Source organism: Argiope bruennichi, chromosome 10, assembly GCF_947563725.1.
Source record: "Argiope bruennichi chromosome 10, qqArgBrue1.1, whole genome shotgun sequence".
Classification (NCBI taxonomy): domain Eukaryota; kingdom Metazoa; phylum Arthropoda; class Arachnida; order Araneae; family Araneidae; genus Argiope; species Argiope bruennichi.
The window spans coordinates 85,556,759-85,570,603 of NC_079160.1; the positions used below are offsets into that span (position 1 = coordinate 85,556,759).

The 13,845-nt window shown below is 30.1% G+C and overlaps 1 long non-coding RNA gene across 1 annotated transcript; it reads right to left on the reverse strand.

Annotated features, from left to right (window-relative positions):
• Positions 1-6,474: 6,474 nt before the first annotated feature.
• Positions 6,475-13,152, reverse strand: LOC129988009 (uncharacterized). Its single transcript, XR_008785620.1, has 3 exons — positions 12,836-13,152; positions 11,361-11,443; positions 6,475-7,541 (listed from the first exon to the last, which is right to left on the reverse strand). It is a non-coding gene; the product is annotated as an uncharacterized LOC129988009 (long non-coding RNA).
• Between the last annotated feature and the right edge of the window lie 693 nt (positions 13,153-13,845).

Here is a 13,845-nt window from a genome sequence, read left to right on the forward strand (position 1 = left end):
GGAACAGTTACGATTACCATTTCCCGCCATATAATTAGGACTTTTTACTGATAAGTATTGTTTTTTTTTCCACACTGCCCGGTGCAGTGTGGAATATATATTTATTATTTTTAATTTAACATTTTTCATAATATAGTTGTAGTTTATGCACAGCTCAACCATTGCCAAAAGTAGTAAACAAAACAGCATTAGGGTTGCTAGATGAGCGTTCCGATGGGTTGCAATATTGGCGACAAACTCGGGAGCACACCATTCTTCACTTTATCCCAATGGTCTGCTTGCTCTCATCCACCCTCCATTTTAGAAAGAAATCGAAAAAATACTATATGTTTTGTTCATATTTTGAGAAGAAAATTCGCGAGTAGAGCTCCCCAACCACAACCTTTAAGCATATTTCGAAAATTTTTGGACGACATCGAAATATTCATAAATGGTCGGCCATCCTGTTGTTCTCCATTTCAAGATATATGCCAAAATAAAACTTTGGCAGTGCCCTTAACTTCAACGATTGAACCAATTCCGCCAAAAATTTATTTCTCCAATTTGAAGTATTATTAACCAAGCAGAAATTGATTGACATTAAACTATTTGGTACTTTGGGATTATCCTGTTGACCATTCTCGTCAACCCGTTATTATCGCCAAAAGGTTGGTTTGCGCCAGTAACCGCAAATGACTTTTCGTTATGATGGCGCCAAATATGCATTCACATTTCTGTTATGCTTAAAAAAATCGAAAGTACATTCAAAATATTTTCAATCCAAACAGCAATCATATTTATAATTAATCGAAAATATATTCAAAATAATCTTTCCATTGCAATGAGTAAACGTCAGTGAATCACATGACCAGAACAGCCAATCACGTTCAAGATGGAAAGCAAAGAGTCGAAAGATACAGCCGCTTGTTTATACTTATTTAAAACTTTTTACTTTATCGTATACGCAGTTTAGAGGAGGTATAGCAATAGTTAAAAAATTCTAATTCGAGATTTCCAAGAATCTCTACGTTTTAGATATCCCATAGTTCAAAAAACTCAGAAACACATTTTTTGGAAATGTCCGTCTATCTGCCTACGACAAAAAGAAAGCAAAAAACGCTTTCATCTAGACGGATGGAATTTGGGATACAGTCTTAGCAAATTTGTAAATTTCTATCAAATTTTGAGCCAAATCCAATCACAGGAAGTATGCCCTGCTGTTCGAATATCAGTTAAGACTTTTAAATGCAAAACGAAGAGAGCTAAGTAGATAAAATTTAATGCACAGAATTAATATCTGCTGTCTAAATACTTAACGAATTTTGAGCCAAATCCGACAATGAATTGACCGTTCTGTTCATCTGCCCTTTTAAAAACATGTAAATGCAATAACTCAAAGACGCAATGACTTAAATCTATCAAATTTGATATGTGTTTTTGTAACTACAAGAGTAGTTTTGTGTCAAAATTATTTTTCAATCGTTTTGAAAAACACATCTAAAATACAAATACAATTTTCGGATGTTATTAACCGCATGCCAGAGATTAAGCACCAAAAAACTCGCCCATGATCAATGATAGTTTCAATAAAAATGCTAAATTCACGCAAGAGGTTAATATTTCGTAACTATTGTGTGCCAATACTATGCAAGGCGTTTTATGGAATATCATCTTTATTAAAGAATATGCGAGAAAATTTAGGGGAGACCACTCCCGCTGGTTGGAATTGAACACAGTCTTTCCACGCTCTGTCTTTGAACATAGTAACTCGAAACGCTTTGAATCAGGCAACTAAAATTAAATATGCGGTCTTCACGCCAAATTTTTGTTTATTCCGCCCAAATTTTTCGCGAATTCCATTTAATAGATATTTTCTTCTTTTTTTTTTCAAGAACAAGTGAACATAATAACCAAACCAGAGGAAGTGGTCTTCATGAAATTTTTTCGCACCCCTCAACCCGCATAAAATTATGGATCTCAGGTAAATCCGCGAATTTCTTGCATAGCATTGGTAAACGGTAATTACGAAATACTGATCTTTGCCGTGAATCCAGCATTTTTACTGAATCTATTGAGAGAACATGTAGTATTTGTTCCGTGAATAGGGATGACGAATATTTTAAGAGCGGTTATTACGTAACCAATTTCAAAAAGTCACAAATACAAGTGATCAATACTTTTCAAAGAGGGGTGTGATTCAAATCCTTGATACGATCTTACTGATGATATTTCGATTACAGGTTTTGGATCACGATAGAAAGTAACAATCGATACGATATCTCTGAAATTTGCCGCATCGGTGACTTCACTGGAAAGTAGAAATCGATACGATCTGTCCAATAGAAGCTCTCGAAAGAAATCTGTGATTGGATTGAAAAGTGATCGGACCGGTTATTGGAATTATCGTATCGTATCATTGAATCGCATATCACTGAAATTTATCGGAGCAGTGATTTCAGCGGAAAGTGCGAAGTCACCGCTCCACTTTACGGGAGTGACCGATATCCGTATTTGATGATGCACTATTCTATACAGATCATTTTTAATTGCTCGTGACACGATTGACTTTGATTACATGTATTCTGTTTACCGCTGGCGCCATCTATTGGTAGAATATAGGACTAAAGTAAACATTTTAAAGAAATGACATATATTTTTAACTCGCCTTTTCCAGAAAATGGTTCACTCTAATAAATAAATGAAATAAATAGTTTTGAGAAAAAAAATAAAATTTAAGAAGTAAGCTGAAACAGATAAATTAATTCAATCACACTTTACTTAAATTAGTAAATTAAGTATTAATTACAATAAATAAATTTTATATTTAATATTAAGTAATAATTTTTAATTAATAATATGATTAAAATAACAGATATTTGGAACGCATATTTAAAAATAACAATAGCAATATTATTTGTTATTGAAAAATCGTGGATTATGCATCTCTATCCGTGAATCTATTTTAGTATTTTCATGGTAATATCTTTTCGTTTTTAATGACATATTCATTTGCATAAATTTTTGTGGTTGTACCATTTTCTTTGTAATTTACTGATAGTAGATTTTTTTGTGTGTGAGTGTGTAAATTTTATGTTAATAACACTTTGTAAATGGAGATTTCTATTGCATTTTTCAATAAATCTATACTTATAATAAAGCTCAATGTGTGTATATATGTGTGTCGGCGCCCTATAGGCCAGACTGTTCGACTTACAGCTACCAAATTTGGCACATGTGCACCTCGGATCGATTTTTTTGAATTTTTTAATTAGAATTTTAACTAATTAAAAATTAAGCGAAATTTTGGAGTTTTTCCGTATAACTTCTGAAAATGTTACAGCACAAAATTAATATTTACATCATATTGAAGATTTAAAAAAAAAACATTTTATTGATAATAATATTTTAACATTTAAATTAAATTTCTATTTCTTAAAAAATAATTTAATCATATTTTTTAGTTCGCACAAAATAAAAATAAAATTTAACACGCCCAAAGGCACACGGTTAAAAATTACTGAATAACCCGACCGCCGCAATAGCAACACTGGGGGGAATTGTGGCTGAGTCCTAAGGTCCATCACCGGCCATGGCACAACCCTTCCCTAAGTACGTTCCGCCATCGATGGGAGGAGCCATAGCCCCACCTTTTCGTGTACCTTCTAAAGTGGCAAGATCCAACCACCTTGTCGGAAGCATCTCTTTCTCATTTCGAGGTGTCCACCAGGAGGAAAAGGACCTTGTAAATGTAACTAATAACAATATCTGTAGTATCTTTTATAATAGCATCTGGATTACTAGAACTCATTACGGATCTTGCAATTCTACACAAACTATAGTTCTTAGAGTAACACTTGGACGGCCTAAATGCTTTCCCAATATTGTATTAATGAAAATCGCTGAACAGGAAGTGTTATCAGGAAAGATTAAGAGATTATCTGCACAATTCCTTCTCAGGCAACTTGCAAATAACTGTCATTCACCTATTTAGAATCACAATTCCAATTATGGTCTTAAATTAGTTTACAAATCATGTTATTGCTCAGCTTGATTCCAGCATCTTTGTGCGATCAGGCAGATCATCTTTCATCAAACAACTTTTGTGAAATTCATCTTTCAGATTTTAGTTTCCAATAGAAAGCGCATCCTATTTCTATGATTAAGGTATCTGTCTATATTTAAAAAGCAGTTTCTGGTGAAAATTAACAAACATTTTTATTATTTTATTTTAAAACCTATTTACTTGGGTTATCAAATTTGTGTTTGTTTTAATAAAATGTGTTTGATAAATAGAAACCGAGATATGTGATCTATACTTATAATAAAGCTCAATGTGTGTGTGTGTGTGTTGGCGCTCTACAGGCCAGACCGTTTGACATACAGCTACCAAATTTGGTACATGTATACCTTGGAGGTTGGGAATGTGCACCTGGGGTTTCTTTTTTGGAATTTTTAATTAGAATTTTAATTATTAATTAAAAACTAACTTTCCCGCCAAAAAAATCTTCCATTTTCCCCACCGCCAACTTTTCCGCCAAAAAAATCTTCCATTATCCCCAGCGCCAAACGAGAAAGGCTTCAGTTTTTTTTTTCTCCCAACAGTAATGAGGCTAGGGTTAAAATTTTTCGGCGGATTATTTCAATCGGTTCTGTTTATTTTCTTAATGTTTGATGCATTTAAAATTAAACATTGTTAATGAATCAATCTTTCAGATTCATTCTGAAGTACTTTTGAATTAAAATAAAACAGAATAAAGGAAATTAAAAATTTCTAATCCGCATAGCGTTACCCCAACTGGCGTAGAAAAAATCACGTATTTGCGTTACGTAACCGGCGAAGAAAATTCACGCATGCGCATTCTGTTCTGATTGTTGCCATGACAACGTTATCAATGGATGATTTAAATTATTTTTGGGTTAGTTGCATGCTTTTGTAATTAAATTGTATTTATGTTAGTTATATATTCTTTGTATATGCTTATAGTTTTAAGTACATCGTTTTTTAAGTAGTTTTTTTAAAACCTGTTTTCAACCGTTTATTTTCAACGATTCGTTTTATTTTCTTAGTGTTTGATGCATTTAAATTTAAACATTGTTAATTAATCGATCTGCTCATAATGAATCTAAGAAAATTTTGTTGACGAACTCTTGAGATATTACATAAATTAAAAAAGATATTCTTTAGTGCCCATAAAGTTTAAACGCTGAGTGACTCTATTTTCAGTAATCAGATTATAAAAAAATGCTTTGTTTCAATAAAAAATATTATTATATTAATTGAAGATAAATTCTTTCCACTTTAATTTAAAGCATAAATTCTACGGGTGCTAACAGAAAATGAGAGAGATACATATTACGTTATGACTGAAGGCCTTTATAATATTATGAATGAATTATATGATAATCAAAATTTGAAGTTTTAAAATATTTTGATGAAGAAGCTATTAAAGTAGAAATTGCATAAAATATTTAATTATTAAAATTTTAACGAACATTAAGATTGGCGAACCGGCTGGTCGCCAAAGGCGGCTAGTATTTTATAAACCGCTGTAGCTAAAAACGAAACCGGAAGTAGTTGAATATTTCCCGACATTTTATCAAATATATGCCTATCTGGATTATAATTTTATTTTATATGTTCTATCAACAAGCTACACGTATTAGAATAAGTTTTGAATAGTTTTTATGCAGAAGGGATTGGCAATTACATCGGCTTTTGAACATAGTTTATGTTTACAAAGCAATTTTATTACATGACAAATGAAAACTTTAAGTCAATAATAAATTAAATTAACTAACAACTAAAATTTCGAATTTAAAGAAATGAAATCAGAATATGTTATACTATAGAAGTCTCATGCGTACGGTTACTCTTTCGTATGCGGTCGTAAATGTCTGATTAAACTCCCCTTAACAGAAACGGACTTGTTACAAAATTCACATGCATACTATTTCTCTCCAATATGCGTACGTAAATGTCTTCTCCAACTCCTCTTATCCGAAAAGGGTATGTTACAAAATTCACATGTATACGGTTTCTCTCCAGTATGCCTACGTAAATGTCTTTTTAAACTCTCCTTATCTGAAAAGAGTTTGTTACACAATTCACATGCGTGCGGTTTCTCTCCAGTATGCGTACGTGAATGTCTTCTGCAACTCCTCTTATCCGAAAAGAATTTGTTACACAATTCACATGCATACGGTTTCTCTCCAGTATGCGTACGTAAATGTCTTTTTAAACTCCCCTTATGTGAAAAGAGTTTGTTACAAAATTCACATGCGTACGGTTTCTCTCCAGTATGCGTACGTAAATGTCTTCTCCAACTGCTCTTATCCGAAAAGAGTTTGTTACAAAATTCACATGCATACGGTTTCTCTCCAGTATATGTACGTAAATGTCTGTTGCAACTACTCTTATCCGAAAAGGTTTTGTTACAAAATTCACATGTATACGGTTTCTCTCCAGTATGCGTACGTAAATGTTTTTTTAAACTCTCCTTAACTGAAAAAAGTTTGTTACAAAATTCACATGCATACGGTTTCTCTCCAGTATGCGTAAGTAAATGTTTTTTTAAACTCCCATTATTTGAAAGGAGTTTGTTGCAAAATTCACATGCATACGATTTCTCTCCAGTATGCATATGTATATGTTTTTTTAAATTCCAAGCTTCCGAAAAGGCTTTGTTACAAATATCACATGTATACGGTTTCTCCCCAGTATGAGTACGTAAATGTACTTTTAAATTACAGTTATGTAAAAAGGCTTTCGTGCAAAACTCGCATTTAAACATTTCCTCTTATATATGCGTCCGTAAATGTCTTTCGAAATTGGAAATCATACAAAAGACTTTATTGCAAAAGTTCCAAGCTTTGGATTCCCCATTCGTAGTCGATATTAAATGAACTTTTAAATGTGACTGTTGAAAATAAAAAATGCTTTATTACAAATGTCACACGTATGTGCTTTCTGTTTAGTATGCACCAGTAATCGTTTCTTTAAATTCGGAAGCTGAGAAAATATCACAAAATTTGCAAGCATATCGTTTCTCCACTGTAACTGTTAAATGAGAAAATGCCGTTTTTAAAACACTTCTTTCTGCATATCAGGAGCATGAGGCATATCTTTAATTCCAGTTTGATAGTAAAATTTTCGGGACGAATATAATTTAAATGCCTTTGACCACATATGACAAAAATTATGCGTTTTTTTTTCATTAGGTGAATCAAAAGGGAAAACTTTGAATGTAATTTTAGGAAGACAATTTTATAACATGGATCATAAATTACTCTTTTTTGTATGTGAGAACAATTTTCACACATATACGCTAATAAATGATCAAAATTATAGCACGGATAAAAATTTCTAAGCAGATGTATTGAGGAAATTATTATTTCATTATTCTCGATTCAATCCAGATATGTTGCATGTTGAAGTTTGGATTGTGAGTCTTTCAAAATTCAAGCTTTTCTTGTTCTTGCCACTTTTATTCCGAAAGATGTGATGATTTATCGACTTTTCTCATTAGCATTTCATCAGGTTCGTGGTAACACAATCTTGGAACCTATAAAAAAATGCCGCATTATATTTAGAACTTCTGAAAACAGCAAAAAATTATCAAATATTTCGTATACATTTATTTTTTGACTACTCATTTGTTTACTTATTAAAAAAATCTGTAGAAGCACATGGTTAATCGGTTTGATTCAGAAATATCAACAGATATTTTGAGAATAACACTGGAGCCACGCTAAACGAGCATAATTCGTTCTCGAATCTTACTCCTAAATGAAACAATTTTTTCCATAGGGATCTAAATAAAATTCAACAATACGTTCCTTCTGAAAAAAAAAAATCAGTTGAAACGTAATTTATTATTTATGAAACATGACTTTTTTTTTAACAAGAAAATTAATTAAAGACATTTTTCATCACTTACGCTTCAAAATTTGGTAAAAATGATATCTAACAATGATCATTAAATGAATCTGTAGCGCACTCAGTTATGGCCGTTTTAGGATGATGCTTCCGGTATGATGCTATTAAACTTTCAAACTTTTCACAATTTCATTGGTGCTGCATTGTTGAATCTATTATTTCCTCATCTCCAAATCAAATCACCTCTGTCTTTGTGCTGTGACACAGAATGCCTTCTTCAAAAATTTTGGCTATTTCTTTCACCAGCTGAATCGATGTCATTGCTATTCGCCTAAAACCCCATAATCTTACCTGACACAAAATTTCACCAATTAAGGCTTCCTAGGTACGTGCTCGAATCTCTCGGAGTCGCATTTGACAAGAATATCTGATCAAAACCTCAATGTAGCCATAAAAAAACATGGAAAGTTTATTCTCAAATCGATAATTTGAATGATTCTGTAGAATAACTGATAAAAAATGAATTAAAATTTGACTATTTGCTTTAATTAACTAAGAACAATAATTACAAACATATCAATAAAATTAAAACTTATTGAAAATAACATTCAGGGCATTTAAATAACTATTGATGACATTAAAAAGATTTATGCACAAGAAAGTAATGACCAATTCTTCAATAACTGTAAACTTCCCTCATGCATAAGATTATATCTCCCCTCTCCCTACACTGCTAATTTAAGTGGGAAAATGGAATTTTTCAACGAATATTAATTAACCAGAAAACAAATTTCACTAACCATGTTTACACAGAAATTTTTCAAAAAAAAAAAAAAAAAAAAAAATGCAAAATCAAACTGTTTGTGTTGTAAGATGACAATATTTCACGAATTTAAAATGCCTGAACTCGAAGGAAGTATTGTTGACATTCTTGTGTTTCAACAACATTTTTTTGACATTTTAAAAGAAAATGTGTTTGTGAGTTTGCAGCAAAACAATAAATTTAGCAAAAACAAAACAGCATTCAACTGTTAGAAGAAAGGAAAACTGTTGTTTTATACAGTCAAAAATAATTACAAACGGTATTATATTTTTAAAAGAGGAGAAAAAAAATAATCTCAAACTTGGCTTAGTTGTGGAAACAGGAAGGAAGACCAGGTTTGGCAGTGACATGACCCACTTCAAATAATATTAATCAACACCCTGACTTCTGAGAAACTTGCAAATCAGAAATTTTCTTTTCTTTTTTTCTTAATCACATTTTCAAATCTTGTGTAAATTAGAAGATAAAAAAACTCAGATTTGGAGGGAAAAAAATATCGATGCAGATAGAGATAGAAAAATTACAAATTTTAAAAATTATAAATTAAAAGTATCAAAGTGAAATTTTTTTGATATATTTATTTCATAATTTTTAAAAACAGCACACAACATTTTTATTGTTTCGTTTTTACTTTCTCATGCACAATGAAAGAAAGTATTGTAATTGTCATAATATTCGAACACCAAATTTTGGTGAATCTCCATGTTTTAGAATTTTGCTGTGTTCAATAAATGCATTTTTGGAAAATGTCCATCAGTCTGTGACAGAGATCACTCAAAAATGTTTTACTATGACGAATGAAATTTGGCATAGGATCTTTACACTAAATTTGCATATTTCTGTCAAATTTGGAGCAAAATCCATCCAAAGAAATTCTGTATGTAGCCTGTTTGAGTATAAGATAGCACGTTAACTACATCTTAGTCAGAGCTATACAGATAAAACACAGATTTAACATCAATTGCGTATACATTTATCAAATTTTCAAAAAAATTCAATTAAAAGTGGACCATCTATCAGACTGGACATTCTTAATCATGTAAACACGATAACTTCAAAATGCATTGACTTTTAATACATCAAATTTAGCAGTTAATTTTGCTACTGTAACAACAATAGCACGATGTTAAATTTTTTGCTCCAATCATTGGGGGAAAACGTGCTTAAAGAACAAATTTGATTTTTGGATATTATTAACATCATGCCAAGAATTCATTGCCAAAACACTCATCAAGATGACATGATATATTCAGCAAAAATGCTAAATTCACACTAAAGGTTAATATTTCATAACAATGCAAGGCAATCTCTGTGCTAATACATTTATTTGAGAGTATGAAAGAAATATTTGGATAGATCACACCCACTAGTTCAGTGTTATTTATATAAAATTTTGACTAATTCTGATAATGGTGCGAAAATAAGTTTCAGTTGAAAATAATAACAATAATCAAAAAGGTTTAACTAACCAGGACTCAAGATCAGGTTTCAAAAAAATTAAATGCATTAATTTTTTCCAGATCTAGTTGGGATCTTATTTTTATAAAGATTCTAACAATTTAGATTTAAAAAAAGAGAGAGAGAGAGAAGGAAAAAAAAAGGGGGAGAAGAATAGTTCTCCATATTTTTTCAAATTTTTACCCTTTTGCCTAACCAGACCATGTGGTCTGCCTGATTCATCCATTCTTGCCTTAAAATAACTGAACCCTTAACATTCAGATAAGATTAAATGTCATTGCATTCCACTAATATTATTTTGCTACAATGTTTTCAATTCCAATTTCTCCTTAATCAAATGAGTGGTGAAAATTTTTCAATTAAATGCTATGGTAAATTTAGCAGACTATGGTTTTAGAATTACTGTAATTAATTTTAAATTATTTTATTGAAGTTTAAAACATCAATTAAAATGTGTCTGGAATGATGACCCTTATATTATCTGATTAACTTTTAGTCTGAATAAATATTTAAAATTCCAGTAAGAAAATTACAAAGGAAAAGAAAAAAATGTATATATCATTATATACATTATATTAAGATATTTTTATACATAGCTTGCAATTATTCAATTTTATAAGAAGAGCACTGAAATCATCAAATTCAAGTTTTGTCAACCTTCAGTCATCTTTAAAATTTCTCCAAAGCCAAAAATGATTTTTAGACTGAGATAACTCTACCTGAACTAGAAATCTCGAAAGTGCTGTGCTCCAGATAGATGAAATTTGATATGGGGCCTTGGAACATACTACTCATTATCTTCCAAGGTAAAATCTAAAATAAGATTTCAATTGTATTTTGGTGAAACTTTGTCTACGGAAAATCTGTCTATCTACCCATAGTAATGCTGACAAGATTATTCTAAAATGCAGAATTATATGGTTGAAATTTGAAAAAAAAATGATTCTTTTACAATCTATATTTCAACTTATAATTCAGTCTGTCAGCCTAAAAACTTGCAAATATGAAAACCTGATGTACGAAAAATGACATTTAAACTACAGTAAATATTTAAATGTGAAATGAAAGATTGATAGCAGATTATTAACAAAATTATTTTTATCTTCATAAAGTATAAATTAAATATTTCTTTAAACAAAAGATTTTATTTATATAACAAATAATAATCATGATGTGAATAATAAAGCTGAAAATAAATTACATGTGGTAAAGAATATAACTTACTCAACAAATGATAAGGTAGTTGCTTCTTTCACATAAAACTTTTAAGTGCTATCTTTTCAATAATGTATGAGTGAGTAACAAATCTGGAAAAAAAAATAATAATAATGACATATGAATTGAAAAAAAAACCTGGCTCGTCCAGAGAGAATCCAACAATGGCAGTATTTGTCAAATTGAAAATTTTGAAACTAATTTATAAGTATTAAAAGATAATTTACAGAACAAATATTTATACTTTTTCTCTATCTCTAAACAAATTTTTTTATGTAGCTTCACATAGACATATCAAGCCAACTGTTTCAAGAAGACAAGTTTTTTTGCTTTCTTCTAGAATTTCTTAAAAAATATTTAATATTGTATGTATTTTAATATTTTCAATGCCTTAAATAATTCTTCATATTTAAAATGTGCTCTACCTAAGGAATAGCACCAGCTAGCAAAATTAAAAGTAAACTAAAAAAATTCACAACAAAATAGAAAGGTTCAATGCTAAATTAATAATTAAGAGAAGTCTTTACTTATTCATAAAATGAGCAAGATCTGCAGGATTTTTATATTTTCAATAATATAGACTTTTTTTTAGACATCATGAATACTATCATTCTTTAATTCTATTTTCCACAAAGGGTTAGGCTTTCAAGAATATATTGTTGTTAACATAAAACATTACACTCATTTGAGAAGCACAATTCAGTGCATATTTTTTCAAAAGAATTCTTGGCACAGCACTTCAACATGATAGATATTTCAGTTTTCTTTGAATCAGAATGTTCGACATAAAGACAAAATCATTTCATTAATATTTGCTCAATTTATGTATTGTACTAACATTTAAATCCTTTTTTCTTTCTCTCATGAAAATTCTTTATTGGATCTTAGAAGATTAGAAAAGGCAGATGTAATTACACAAATTATTTTGAAATAAATTTAAATAACAGTTTTTAATGATAATTTAAATTAGGGAATTTTCTTTTTTAAATTTATACACATCTAGGTATTTGTCATATTGATCAAATTTAAAATATTTATAATTTTATTAAAACATTATGACAGTAAATGGCAATCTTTACTTAGCTATCACATGAGTCCATGCTTTGATCATGAATACAAGAAAGGAATCAATAGAAATAATTTGTGCACTGTTTAGTTAATGAATTTAATATGAATAACTCATGGCTCTCAGATTATCAATTGAATCTATAGTACTTTAGTTTATTTATGTATTGAAAAATGGATTGCTTGAATTAAAACTTCAAAACTACACACACAGTTAAGTGCAATAATAGTAACTTTAAAAAATCTACGTATTCCTTTTTTATTTTTACAATTGAAAACAGCTGCATGAATTTCTACCAACGAATCGTCAATCCTTCATCATTAATTAATAAGTATTGCTAATAATTAAATAAACTATTTTGTTATATTTAATTATTAGCAAACTAAGTTCTAATTTTTGGATACTGTGGAATACTAACTTTCTATTTTCTAACGACATTTGTAAATTTTTCATAAAACCTTTATTTTAATAGCAAGTATTGTTGACAATGTCTGTCAATTCAGTTTGCATTATAATTGGGCGTTTTGATTCGGATCTCTGCTTTCGTTTTGAAATTAGTTTATTTTTGTACAACACAAGTCAGAGAGTTTCATGATTCTATTTACAAAATGAGGATAGAAACTGATCAGAGTATTTACAGATGAAGTACACAGAAATTGATCAAATGATCCGCGTATCAAAGAGATATAATAGCGTAACATAAAAAAGTTCCTTTTTTGAAGTAAACACAACATATTCTACTTAAATCAGTAAACTGCATTGCCAGATTCCAAGCTGGAATAAGATGCAATGCAAATTCTAAAATGAAAATAAACAGGAAATAGAAAACTTATAAAGTGTGGCAACAATGGGCATATTTAGAGAATTCAACTTAAAAGATAGAAAATCCTCCATTTTAGCAGTAAGAATTAATAACACCAGTTTTCCTGAGATCAAAACTTTAATCATCTCTATATCAGAGCAAAAATGAAATAAAAATAGCTGGTCGCAAAATGTGAATACAAAACATGCAATTTTCCGCAAAATGTGAATACAATGACGCAATGTGAATGAAACATGCAAATTTCCAAAATTAAATTGTATATGAAAAAATTGAATATCTGAATATTTCACTAATGGTGAATTGGTATGAAATAAGAAGGGCTTGACTACCCATAAAATTCATCTAATTTATTTAAAAATATTCTGTAATTTACTCACTCCTTACAAATGGCCTGTGTTTCTTGTTACTCATTGAAAACATGAACAAATTCAAGAGACTGAATCACACAACTTTACAGTTCAAGCTATTTACAAGTGTAGTAAATAAAGAAACAGTATGAGGAAAGAAACAGCAATATTTCAAAACATAAAGAAGCACTTATTCCAATGGCACAGTCATTTGAAACATATATAGCAATAAATTTTAACTATACCATGTAAAGTAAT